This window comes from Mytilus trossulus, unplaced genomic scaffold, assembly GCF_036588685.1.
Source record: "Mytilus trossulus isolate FHL-02 unplaced genomic scaffold, PNRI_Mtr1.1.1.hap1 h1tg000122l__unscaffolded, whole genome shotgun sequence".
NCBI classification, from domain to species: domain Eukaryota; kingdom Metazoa; phylum Mollusca; class Bivalvia; order Mytilida; family Mytilidae; genus Mytilus; species Mytilus trossulus.
The window spans coordinates 2289390-2299343 of NW_026963298.1; positions in this window are offsets into that span (position 1 = coordinate 2289390).

Genomic DNA, 9954 nt, shown 5'->3' on the forward strand with positions numbered 1-9954 from the left:
ACATTAGAAATATATCTATTATTTTATTTAGAATAAAAAAAATAATATATTTTATATCATTTATATCAAAAAGGGATAAAAACAAATAAATAAATAAAATCGTTTTTCTGAGTAGTGATGAAATATAAAGTATAACCTCTGTTTGGGGCAAACACATAGATAAGATCATACCTGGTCAAAGGTATTAAGTTCTAATTAACATTTATACAAAATTGCAACATCCTGTTTAACTTAAAAACAAGGCCTTTCGAATATACAAGATAAGTTATACACGAATTTAAGAAAATAGGGCTTTCTTTTTACCTACAGGTAAAACACACATGTACTGAGGCAATTAGACCATATTAGAGTGCTTAATGAGTGCCATGTCTTTAATTAGACAAAAATGCTTAAGTCAATTGAAATAATTTTTTACTGTTACTTTGGAACACATTTCCGTTTTTAAAAAGGTTATCAAGGATCGCTATGGAAATTCTATTATCATGATTATAATTCAATTCTTGGTTTAATAAAACAAAACAATTAAGGTATCTTTTTTATAAATTTATTAAGTTGTTTTATATACTATTTTATATGTATTCATATTTTGACTATTTTATTTATTGTGGTTGTTTATTTAACGCATCAATGTAAATATAACGGAATTTGATGAGACTGTCATTGAAGTGAGAGGGTACGCGCTATAGAACCAGGATTATTATTTACGTATTATTTAAAATTTCCCAAAATTAGGCCACATTATTTATGTATGTGCCTGTCCCAAGTCAGGAGCCTGTAATTCATTGGTTGTCGTTTGTTTATGTGTTGCATATATGTTTTTTGATCATTTTTTTTACATAAATAAGGCCGTTAGTTTTCCCGTTTGAATTGTTTTACATTGTCTTATCGGTGCCTTGTATAGCTGACTATGCGGTATGGGCTTTGCTCATTGTTGAAGGCCGTATAGTGATCTATAGGTGTTAATGTTTGTGTCATTTTGGTCTTTTGTGGATAGTTGTCTCATCGGCAATCATACCACATCTTCTTTTTTATATCAATCCACCATTTTCTACATTTGAAAATTCCTGTACCAAGTCAGGAATATGACAGTTCTTGTCCATTCGTTTTTTATGCGTCTTGTTTTTTCATTTTGCCATGTCATTAGGAATTTCCCGAAATGATTTTCCTCTAAGTTCAGTATTTTGTGATTTTACTTTTTTATATTAATATTAACTAAAAAAAAACTTTACTGCATTATTAACTAAAGTCAACTGACAACATAAATCTATGCTAGGCTTAAGTGAATGGTGAATATAGTCCAGTTAGCATAAAATACTTCAGAAATATTCATAAAATGTTGAATAACATTGAAAATATGAGTCACAGTTAATGTTTTAGATAATTTAATCAGCTTGTTAAATTTGTATTTTAAGGTTGATATATATCATTATGTAAGTGTTGATTAATATTGTGTTGAAGTTATATTATGATTGATTATTGTGAAATTTTAATTTCAATACTATATTGAATACACTTTTAATATCAAGTTGTTGTTCAAATTTCTTTTTTATTATAAATATTTTCTAAATTGATCAAATTCAGTTGATAGATACAAATAATAGATCTAGGTTGGTTAAGACTTGGTCAAGTATGGTTCAGACTAGGTCTAGTATGGTTCAGACTAGGTCGAGTACGGTTCAGACTAGGTCGAGTATGGTTCAGACTAGGTCGAACATGGTTCAGACTCGTAAAAAATGGTTAAGAACTGGTCAAGTTCAAATTCATACTGTTAAGTACGGTTTAGACTACAGTCGAGTTTACCCAAGTACATTTCAGACCAATTCAGACTGGTCGAGTAAAAATCAGCACAGTATAGTACAAATATAGGCCATTTCAGACTTTTACTGGTTTGTAGTGACGGCTAAGATAATCTCTGCCTGGGATACGAACATTCTACTATTTTTGTTTGTGTTGAATATGAATGCAAACAATTCTTCATTGTTATAGAAATAATGAGCCACTTTCTAATTTCAGTACTTTTTGTACACCAAGATAAGATGTTTTTTCATGAAAATAAAAGAATATCAGGGGAAAAAAGTTCTTCGAATTGTTTAAACAGAGACATACATGTATAAACATGTCTCCGTTTAAAAAGATCAATATTTCTTATTTTCTAAAAAAAAATCCCGATATTAGATATATCTTTTTTTTATTTTAATGGCATCGACATATGTGTGCTTAAAGAATTTTAGAAAAATAAGAATATAAAATTGAGAAATATCGAAAAGAAGACTCCGAAGTTTTTAATAATTTACAATCTAACTTTTCGTTACAGTACTTTTTATACCCCCACTCTTGATTCAAATTTTAAAGAATTCAAAAACAAGACTTGAGTTATTGTCAGCCGACTCTATGTGCATGTTTTCTAACAAATTAGTAATACATGTAATTCATCATATGTTTGATTGTATATTCATACAGTCTTGTAAGTATAAACATCTTTTGATTAATTAGCATGTTTGAAACAGAAAGAAATGTTTTAAAATGCAACACACGGTATTCGTAACAAGAAATCAATTTTCTTATAATTTTAAAATTCAAATGAAGTAAAAATCATTTGTAATAGAAATTGATATTATGCAACAATGAGAATATGTTACACAGAAAAACATATGTACGTGGTGGTCCCAATAGTGGTTCAAACGTATTGTATTTGCAAAAGTAGTAAAAGGGGTTGGGCACAAGTTATAGAAACATTAATTACGTCCTCTCCCTGTGGGTCTTAACAAAAAATAAATGTAAAGAAAATACTGGAATTATATTGCTTTTCATTATTTCTATATGATGTAAATTTATATAAACAAATCGTATCTTAATTCCAGTATTTTATTTACATCAGGATTAGTTGTTTTTCATAAAATATGCTGAAATTAATTGGAAAATACTTTTGTTCGTGTTGCTTAAAAATGAAATTTGTCTTCTTTCATTTCAGAAATAATGCAAAGTCAATTGCAATCAGTCATCATAAATACATTAAGATACGTACTTGTGTACAAGATGTGAATAATTGAAAGATAAATATGCAAACATTTTTGGTTTTTGTTGAATAGATATTCATTCATATCTTTACTTAATGGAAACGGGAGTTTTGTACTTTTTATGGTTGAGGGCTGGTTATTTTTCATATATTCTCTGGCATATCAGTAAAAACATACAAACATGTTATTTGCATGCTTAATCTTCTTTTGAAAAAAAATGAAATGATATTTCTTACTTGTTGTTTCAAAATCCTGAAGATAAGATTTTTTTTATCAGAATTTAAATAATGTATGCAGAAAAATTATACTGAATGTCAAGGAAAAGGTACTAACAATGTGTATGCGTTGCATTTAAATGCACATGTTTCTTCTTTTATAACGTCAATTGAAATGAGTTATTATAAATGCATTTTATATATTATTTTGTTTAAATTTTGAATAAATAAAGGATAAAAAAAAAATACAATGTTATTCAAAACTTTTTTAATCAAAGACATTAATATCATATTTTTCAGATGTTAAGGATGGAACAAACGAAACTTAACATTAATAGTAAAAATTACTGTAGTTAAGTTTCACTTTTACCAAACCTAATATACACAGGATCATGGATTATAATAACACATGAAATACAACAAAATTCAGCTGTAAATCTACAATAAATTACCAATCATGAGTAAACTGAAAAAGAGCTGAATAGACAAATTTATCAAAACTTTTACCTATTCTTACAACATGCAATTCATAATAGTCTTCAAATCTGGAATCAGAATGCCATCTTGACAAAATATCTGCTGTTCTGTTTTCAACTCCAGGAAAATGAACCGCCTTAATTACAAAATTATACTTTGCAACATAAAACAAAATTTCTCTTAAACAACATTGCAAACATGTATATGCATCTCTAGTACAACCTGAATTCAAAACCAACACAATAGATTGATTATCACATCTCACTAAAACCTTTGTATTTACAAAATATACACTCCATATTTTAACACTAATCATCAAAGCAACCAATTCAAATTGATTTATATGCAAATTCAAATCCATCAAAAAGGAAGGATACTCAACATGTAAAAACTCTCTTTTTTTCAAGAAAACAAGTTGAACCTCTACATCCACCCAAAGTAGCATCCGTCTCCAATATTTCATCTGGCTGAGACCAATCCTCTACAGCCATCATAGAAACAACATTGTAAGACTTTAAAAAATGATACCATCATGATAAATCTTTACTTATATACAAAGAAATAATATGGTCACATTTGTCATTTGGTAAACTACGAAGCCAAGTAAGCAACCTAGAAACAAATAGAAGAGGGACGAAAGATACCAAAGGGACAGTCAAACTCATATATCTAAAACAAACTGACAACGCCAAGGCTAAAAATGAAAAAGACAAACAGAAAAACAATAGTACACATAACACAACATAGAAAACTAAAGAATAAACAACACGAACCCCACCAAAACCTAGGGGTGATTTCAGGTGCTCCAAAAGGATAAGCAGATCCTGCTCCACATGTGGCACCCGTCGTGTTGCTTATGTGATTATAAATCCGGTAAATAGTCTAATTCGGTAGCCTTCCTGGTCTTACACAGGTCGATACAAAATGTAATTTACCTAAAAATGACTGTAAGTGTCCAACTGTAGCAACCAGTAAATTTAACCAAGTCTTTACAAACATTAAAATCTCTTCCACTCTCTCAGTTGTTACTGAAATTGTAAGTTCCGAAGTGTCAAATTTCACTCCTTAAAATGTCTTAACTGTACTTGGAGAGCTAGTCTTCTCCACTGATTCTTCAAGACCACAATTGATTTAAAGTCTACCTAATACTGTAAACCAACTTATTTCCGCGAGCGATTTATTTTCGCGACTTTCGCGAGTAGAAAAAGAAACGCGAATATAAATTGGCGCGAAAATATAAAGCTTGGATCTTTCATTATTAAACTACATCAGGTAAATTACAAAATCACGAAATTAAATTGGCGCGAATTCGAAGTGAACAAAAAAGCCTAAAAAGCGAAATAAAGTATCCGGGAAAATAAGTTGGTCTACAGTAAATCAAACACAACATTTCCATCTTATAGATTATATTTGAACTAAATACAGATATTACATTTAATAACAATGCACATTTCAATACTTATTAATAGCAACCTAGGTAGGAATTAACAATAGTATATAGTTATGTCCGGTTTGTTTTGAATCTAACTTCAAACGTAAAACATGTAAAACATCATACAGTTTACGTTGAACAAAATGAAATCTAATAAATGAAGGCGGGGATTAATTTTCTCTACCATAACACATATATATAATAAAAAAGACGTCAACACATTTGACAAAATCCGATGAGAATTACAAATACAACATTAAACATTTAAACTAAATACATGAATTTGGGATAGATAAGTACCGTAACACGTCTTATAGTAATGCGAATTCACACTCAGCAAAACAGTCACAATCGGCAATAAGTCACGTTTGGTAATTAAAAGATTAGACGACGTAATGACAAACTATATTCTACCATATGGTAAAAATGTCCTTACCTAGTTTGGTCACAGACACATCGTATGGATCCACCAATTCGTGATGGTGTCCATGAAATTTACGGAGTGTCAATTTTAATCTGTATAACTCATAACTTTGTTGAAGCAGTTTCTGCGTAAGGAGCACACTCCTGTATATGAAGTCCGTATAGTGTGAACAAGCACGTGAATAACGTATCAATTGTGATATGTAAACACCATACGAAGGGGCAGAGGGTATGTTACTGCTGAGAAATGGGAAATTGATAATTGGGAAGTTGAAATCGTCCCGTTTATCATAGATTTTCGTGTGGAGACGTCCATCTGCGTCAATATTGAGGAAAATTTCAAGGTATGAAGCAGTCCTTCTAGTATCAGTAGTATCCTTAATTTCAAGTTCATTCGGATATATGAGATGTAAGTATTGGCTGAAATATGGGTAATGCAATGAAAGAACATCATCAATATATCGGAAAGTAAAATTAAAGAATTTCGCAAGGTGCTTTTTCTTTTTGTCTTTTAGACGGTTCTGAATGAATTCTGCTTCATACGAGTACAAAAACAAATCGGCCAGCAGGGATGCACAATTATTACCCATAGGATTACCGACTGTCTGTTGAAATATAAATCCTCCAATCTTAACAAATATATTGTCGATTAAAAAGTCCAGCATTTTGATAATATCATCTTCAGTGTATTTCCTGGAAGATTCATTGTGATTCTTCACAAAATATGATTTTTTGTAACCCAAAACAAGAAACTTGTATCTACGATTCCCATTTTTGTAGAAAGCTCTGTTTTATGAGATGGTGAAGTATATCTTTCAACTGAGCATGGGGAATAGTAGTATATAGCGTAGAAAAACAAAAGTTTTTATGTTGCTGCAAAATTGCAAAGATTGTGATCAAAGATTAAGCAGTAGATCTTTCGAATTTTTGAGAATCCACATCTGGTTAACACCACTGGTAGAATATATCTCATCACAATATTTTTTGAAGCCCATCGTTAACTGTAGAAAGAATAGTAGTCAGTACTTAAGAAAGATGTTTAGTCGAATATTTTGAAGACCCAACAAACCAGGTTCACTCCACCATTTTCTGCATAGTACAATGTCTGTAACAAGTCAGGAATATGACAGTGGTTATCCATTAGTTTGATGTGTTTGAGCTCTTGATTTTGCCATTTGATAAAGGACTTATCTTTTTGAATTTTCGTCGGAGTTCAGTATTTGTATTTGTGATTTTACTTTTTATATAAGAATCAAATATTCAGATATATGTCATGTTTGCTTAACCTCATTGTAATAGATAAGTACACAAGTAGTATACCTGCTCCTTTCTAAGGAACTTGTTTTAATTAGGTTAACCATATAATGTCATTTTGGAGAAGACAGATATTATTATAGTCAAAAATAATTCCCTTTATTTTATACATTCAAATAATGTGATGTCGGCAAATGTACCAAAGGGTAACCAATAAGCAAAGTGTTTACTTTAAAAAAAAAAATCGTAAACTTGAGGATTTTATTACTCTAGACATATATTACCTTAGCCGTATTTAGCACATTTTTTAAAATTTGGGGTCCTCAATGCTCTTCAACTTTGTACCTGTTTGGCTTAAGAACTATTTTGAAATGAGGGTCACTTATGAATCTTATGTGGACGAAACGCGGCGGCTTATTAAATTTGAAGTCCATACGGTTGTTTATAACTGCTTACGTCCACTTCATTTTGAACTTTGGTGAAAAGTTGTCTAATTGGCAATTAACCACATCTTCTTATGTTTATATATTTTTTAAAAGCAACAATATTTTTTTCTTCTAAATGCATGTACGCTGAATTGTATAATTAATCAGTCCTTTTAATATAAAAAAAAAAGAAGATGTGGTATGATTGCCAATGAGACAACCATCCAAAAAAGACCAAAATGACACAAACATTAACAATTATAGGTTACCGTACGGCCTTCAGCAATGAGCAAAGCCCATACCGGATATAGTCAGCAATAAAAGGCCCCGATAAGATAATGTAAAACAATTCAAGCGAGAAAACTAACGGCCTTATTTATGTAAAAAATGAACGAAAAACAAACATGTAACACATAAACAAACGACAACCACTGAATTACAGGCTCCTGACTTGGGACAGGCACATAGCCAAGTGAGCTTTTCTCATCACTTGGCGTCTGTCGTCGTTAACTTTTACAAAAATCTTATCCTCTGAAACAACTGGGCCAAATTTAACCAAACTTGGCCACAATCATCGTTGGGGTATCTACTTTAAATAATGTTTAGCTAAGTAAGATTTACAAATAAGTCAACAGGATCAAAATGGTCAGTTGACCCCTTTAGGAGGTATTGCCCTTTATATATATATACCCTTCCGGAGCACCTGAGATCACCCCTAGTTTTGGTGGGGTTCGTGTTGTTTATTCTTTAGTTTTCTATGTTGTGTCATGTGTACTATTGTTTTTCTGTTTGTCTTTTTCATTTTTAGCCATGGCGTTGTCAGTTTGTTTTAGATTTATGAGTTTGACTGTCCCTTTGGTATCTTTCGTCCATCTTTTATAGTAAATTTTTAACCATTTTTCATAAATCTTAGTAATCTTTTAGAAAAATCTTCCCTGAAACTACTGGGCCAAATTTACCCAAACTTGGCCACAATCATCATTTGGGTATCTAGTTTTGAAGATGTGTCCGATGACTCAGCCAACCAACCAAGATTGCTGTCATGGCTAAAAATAGAACATAGGGTAAAAAAGGCAGTTTTTGGCTTATAACTCAAAAACCAAAGAATTTAGAGCAAATCTGACGGGAGGTGATATTGTTTATCAGGTCTTACATTATCTGCCCTGGAATTTGCAGATTAATTGGATAACCGGTTGTTAGGTTGCTGCCCCGGAATTGGTAACTTTATGGAAATTATGAATATTATTATAGATAGAGATAAACTGTAAACAGCAATAATGTACAGCAAAGTAAGACCTAAAGATAAGTCAGTATGACCAAAATGGTCAATTGACCTCCTAAGGAGTTATTGCCCTTTATAGTCAATTTTTAACAATTTTCATAAAATTTGTAAATTTTCACTATCATTTTCCACTTAAACTAACTGGGCCAAGTTCATTATAGATAGAGATAATTGTAAGCAGCAAGAATGTTTAGTAAAGTAAGATCTACAAACACATCACTGTCACCAAAACACAATTTTGTCATGAATCCATCCGTGTCCTTTGTTAAATATTTACATAGACCAAGGTGAGCGACACAAGCTCTTTAGAGCCTCTAGTTTTCAATAAACTTCATGTTCATTTTGTTTGCTTAATTATTGGGTACATCAAAATTGTTACAAAAGCAGTAAAAAGATATGTTATACATGTTAAAACAATAAACAGAATAATGTGTTTTTTAAAAAGCTCAAAGCTGCTCTGATTCTTGATGTCTAATATGACCTTCAACAAAAGTGTTTGGTTCACATTTGTTTGTGTGTACAATCTTTTGTCAATATATAAGAAAGTCTTAGTTTTAAGATTATAATATGATGTTCTTCTTTGTTTGGAAACAAAGCCATATTCGAATTCAAATAAAACAGGGGCTTCAAGTGATTGATGTCACAATTGAAATTGAAATGTCAGTTGAATTTTGAACAGCACTGGTGACCAACTGGACATTGGTGTTGGTATTGCTTGCAAAGAAATTAAATAAAACAATTCTTAATTGTATAAAAATGTATTAAGTTTAAATGTATCTATTCATTTTTTACTGCTAAACTGTTGATTGTTTTATAATGTGTTTGGTTCATCAAATCAAATCGGCTGCCTTCCAAGAGTGTATTATAGGTCGCATTGAAACTACAAAAATTCTAAAATTTCCTTTTAGAATTGAAATAATTTGGCAAAACTTTGATTTGCCATTCAAATTAAAAAGATCATATCATAGGAAACATGAGTACTAAGTTGCAAGTTGATTGAACTTCATCTTCATCAAAAACTATCTTGACCAAAAACTTAAACCTGAACTTTGCCCTATCATTTTCTTTGTTCATTGGACTTTGAAATTGGGGTCAAAACTTTAATTTGGCATTAAATTAAAAGGAACATATCATGCGGAACATGTGTTCTACGTTTCAAGTTGAATGGACTTCAACTTCATCCAATACTACCTTGACCAAAAACTGTAACCAGAAGAAGAACAGTTGGAAGAACAGTCGGACGGACTAATGAAAGGACAGACACACAGAACAGAAAATAAAATGCACAACTACTATCTTAGATGGGGCATAAACAATCTTAAGGGGAGCAAAAGTTATTCCCTTGAAATACAAGGACAGACGTGTAAGATATTGGTTAAATATTTAAATTAATACAGAATGAAATGATGGTTGCCTCTCAAACTTGTCC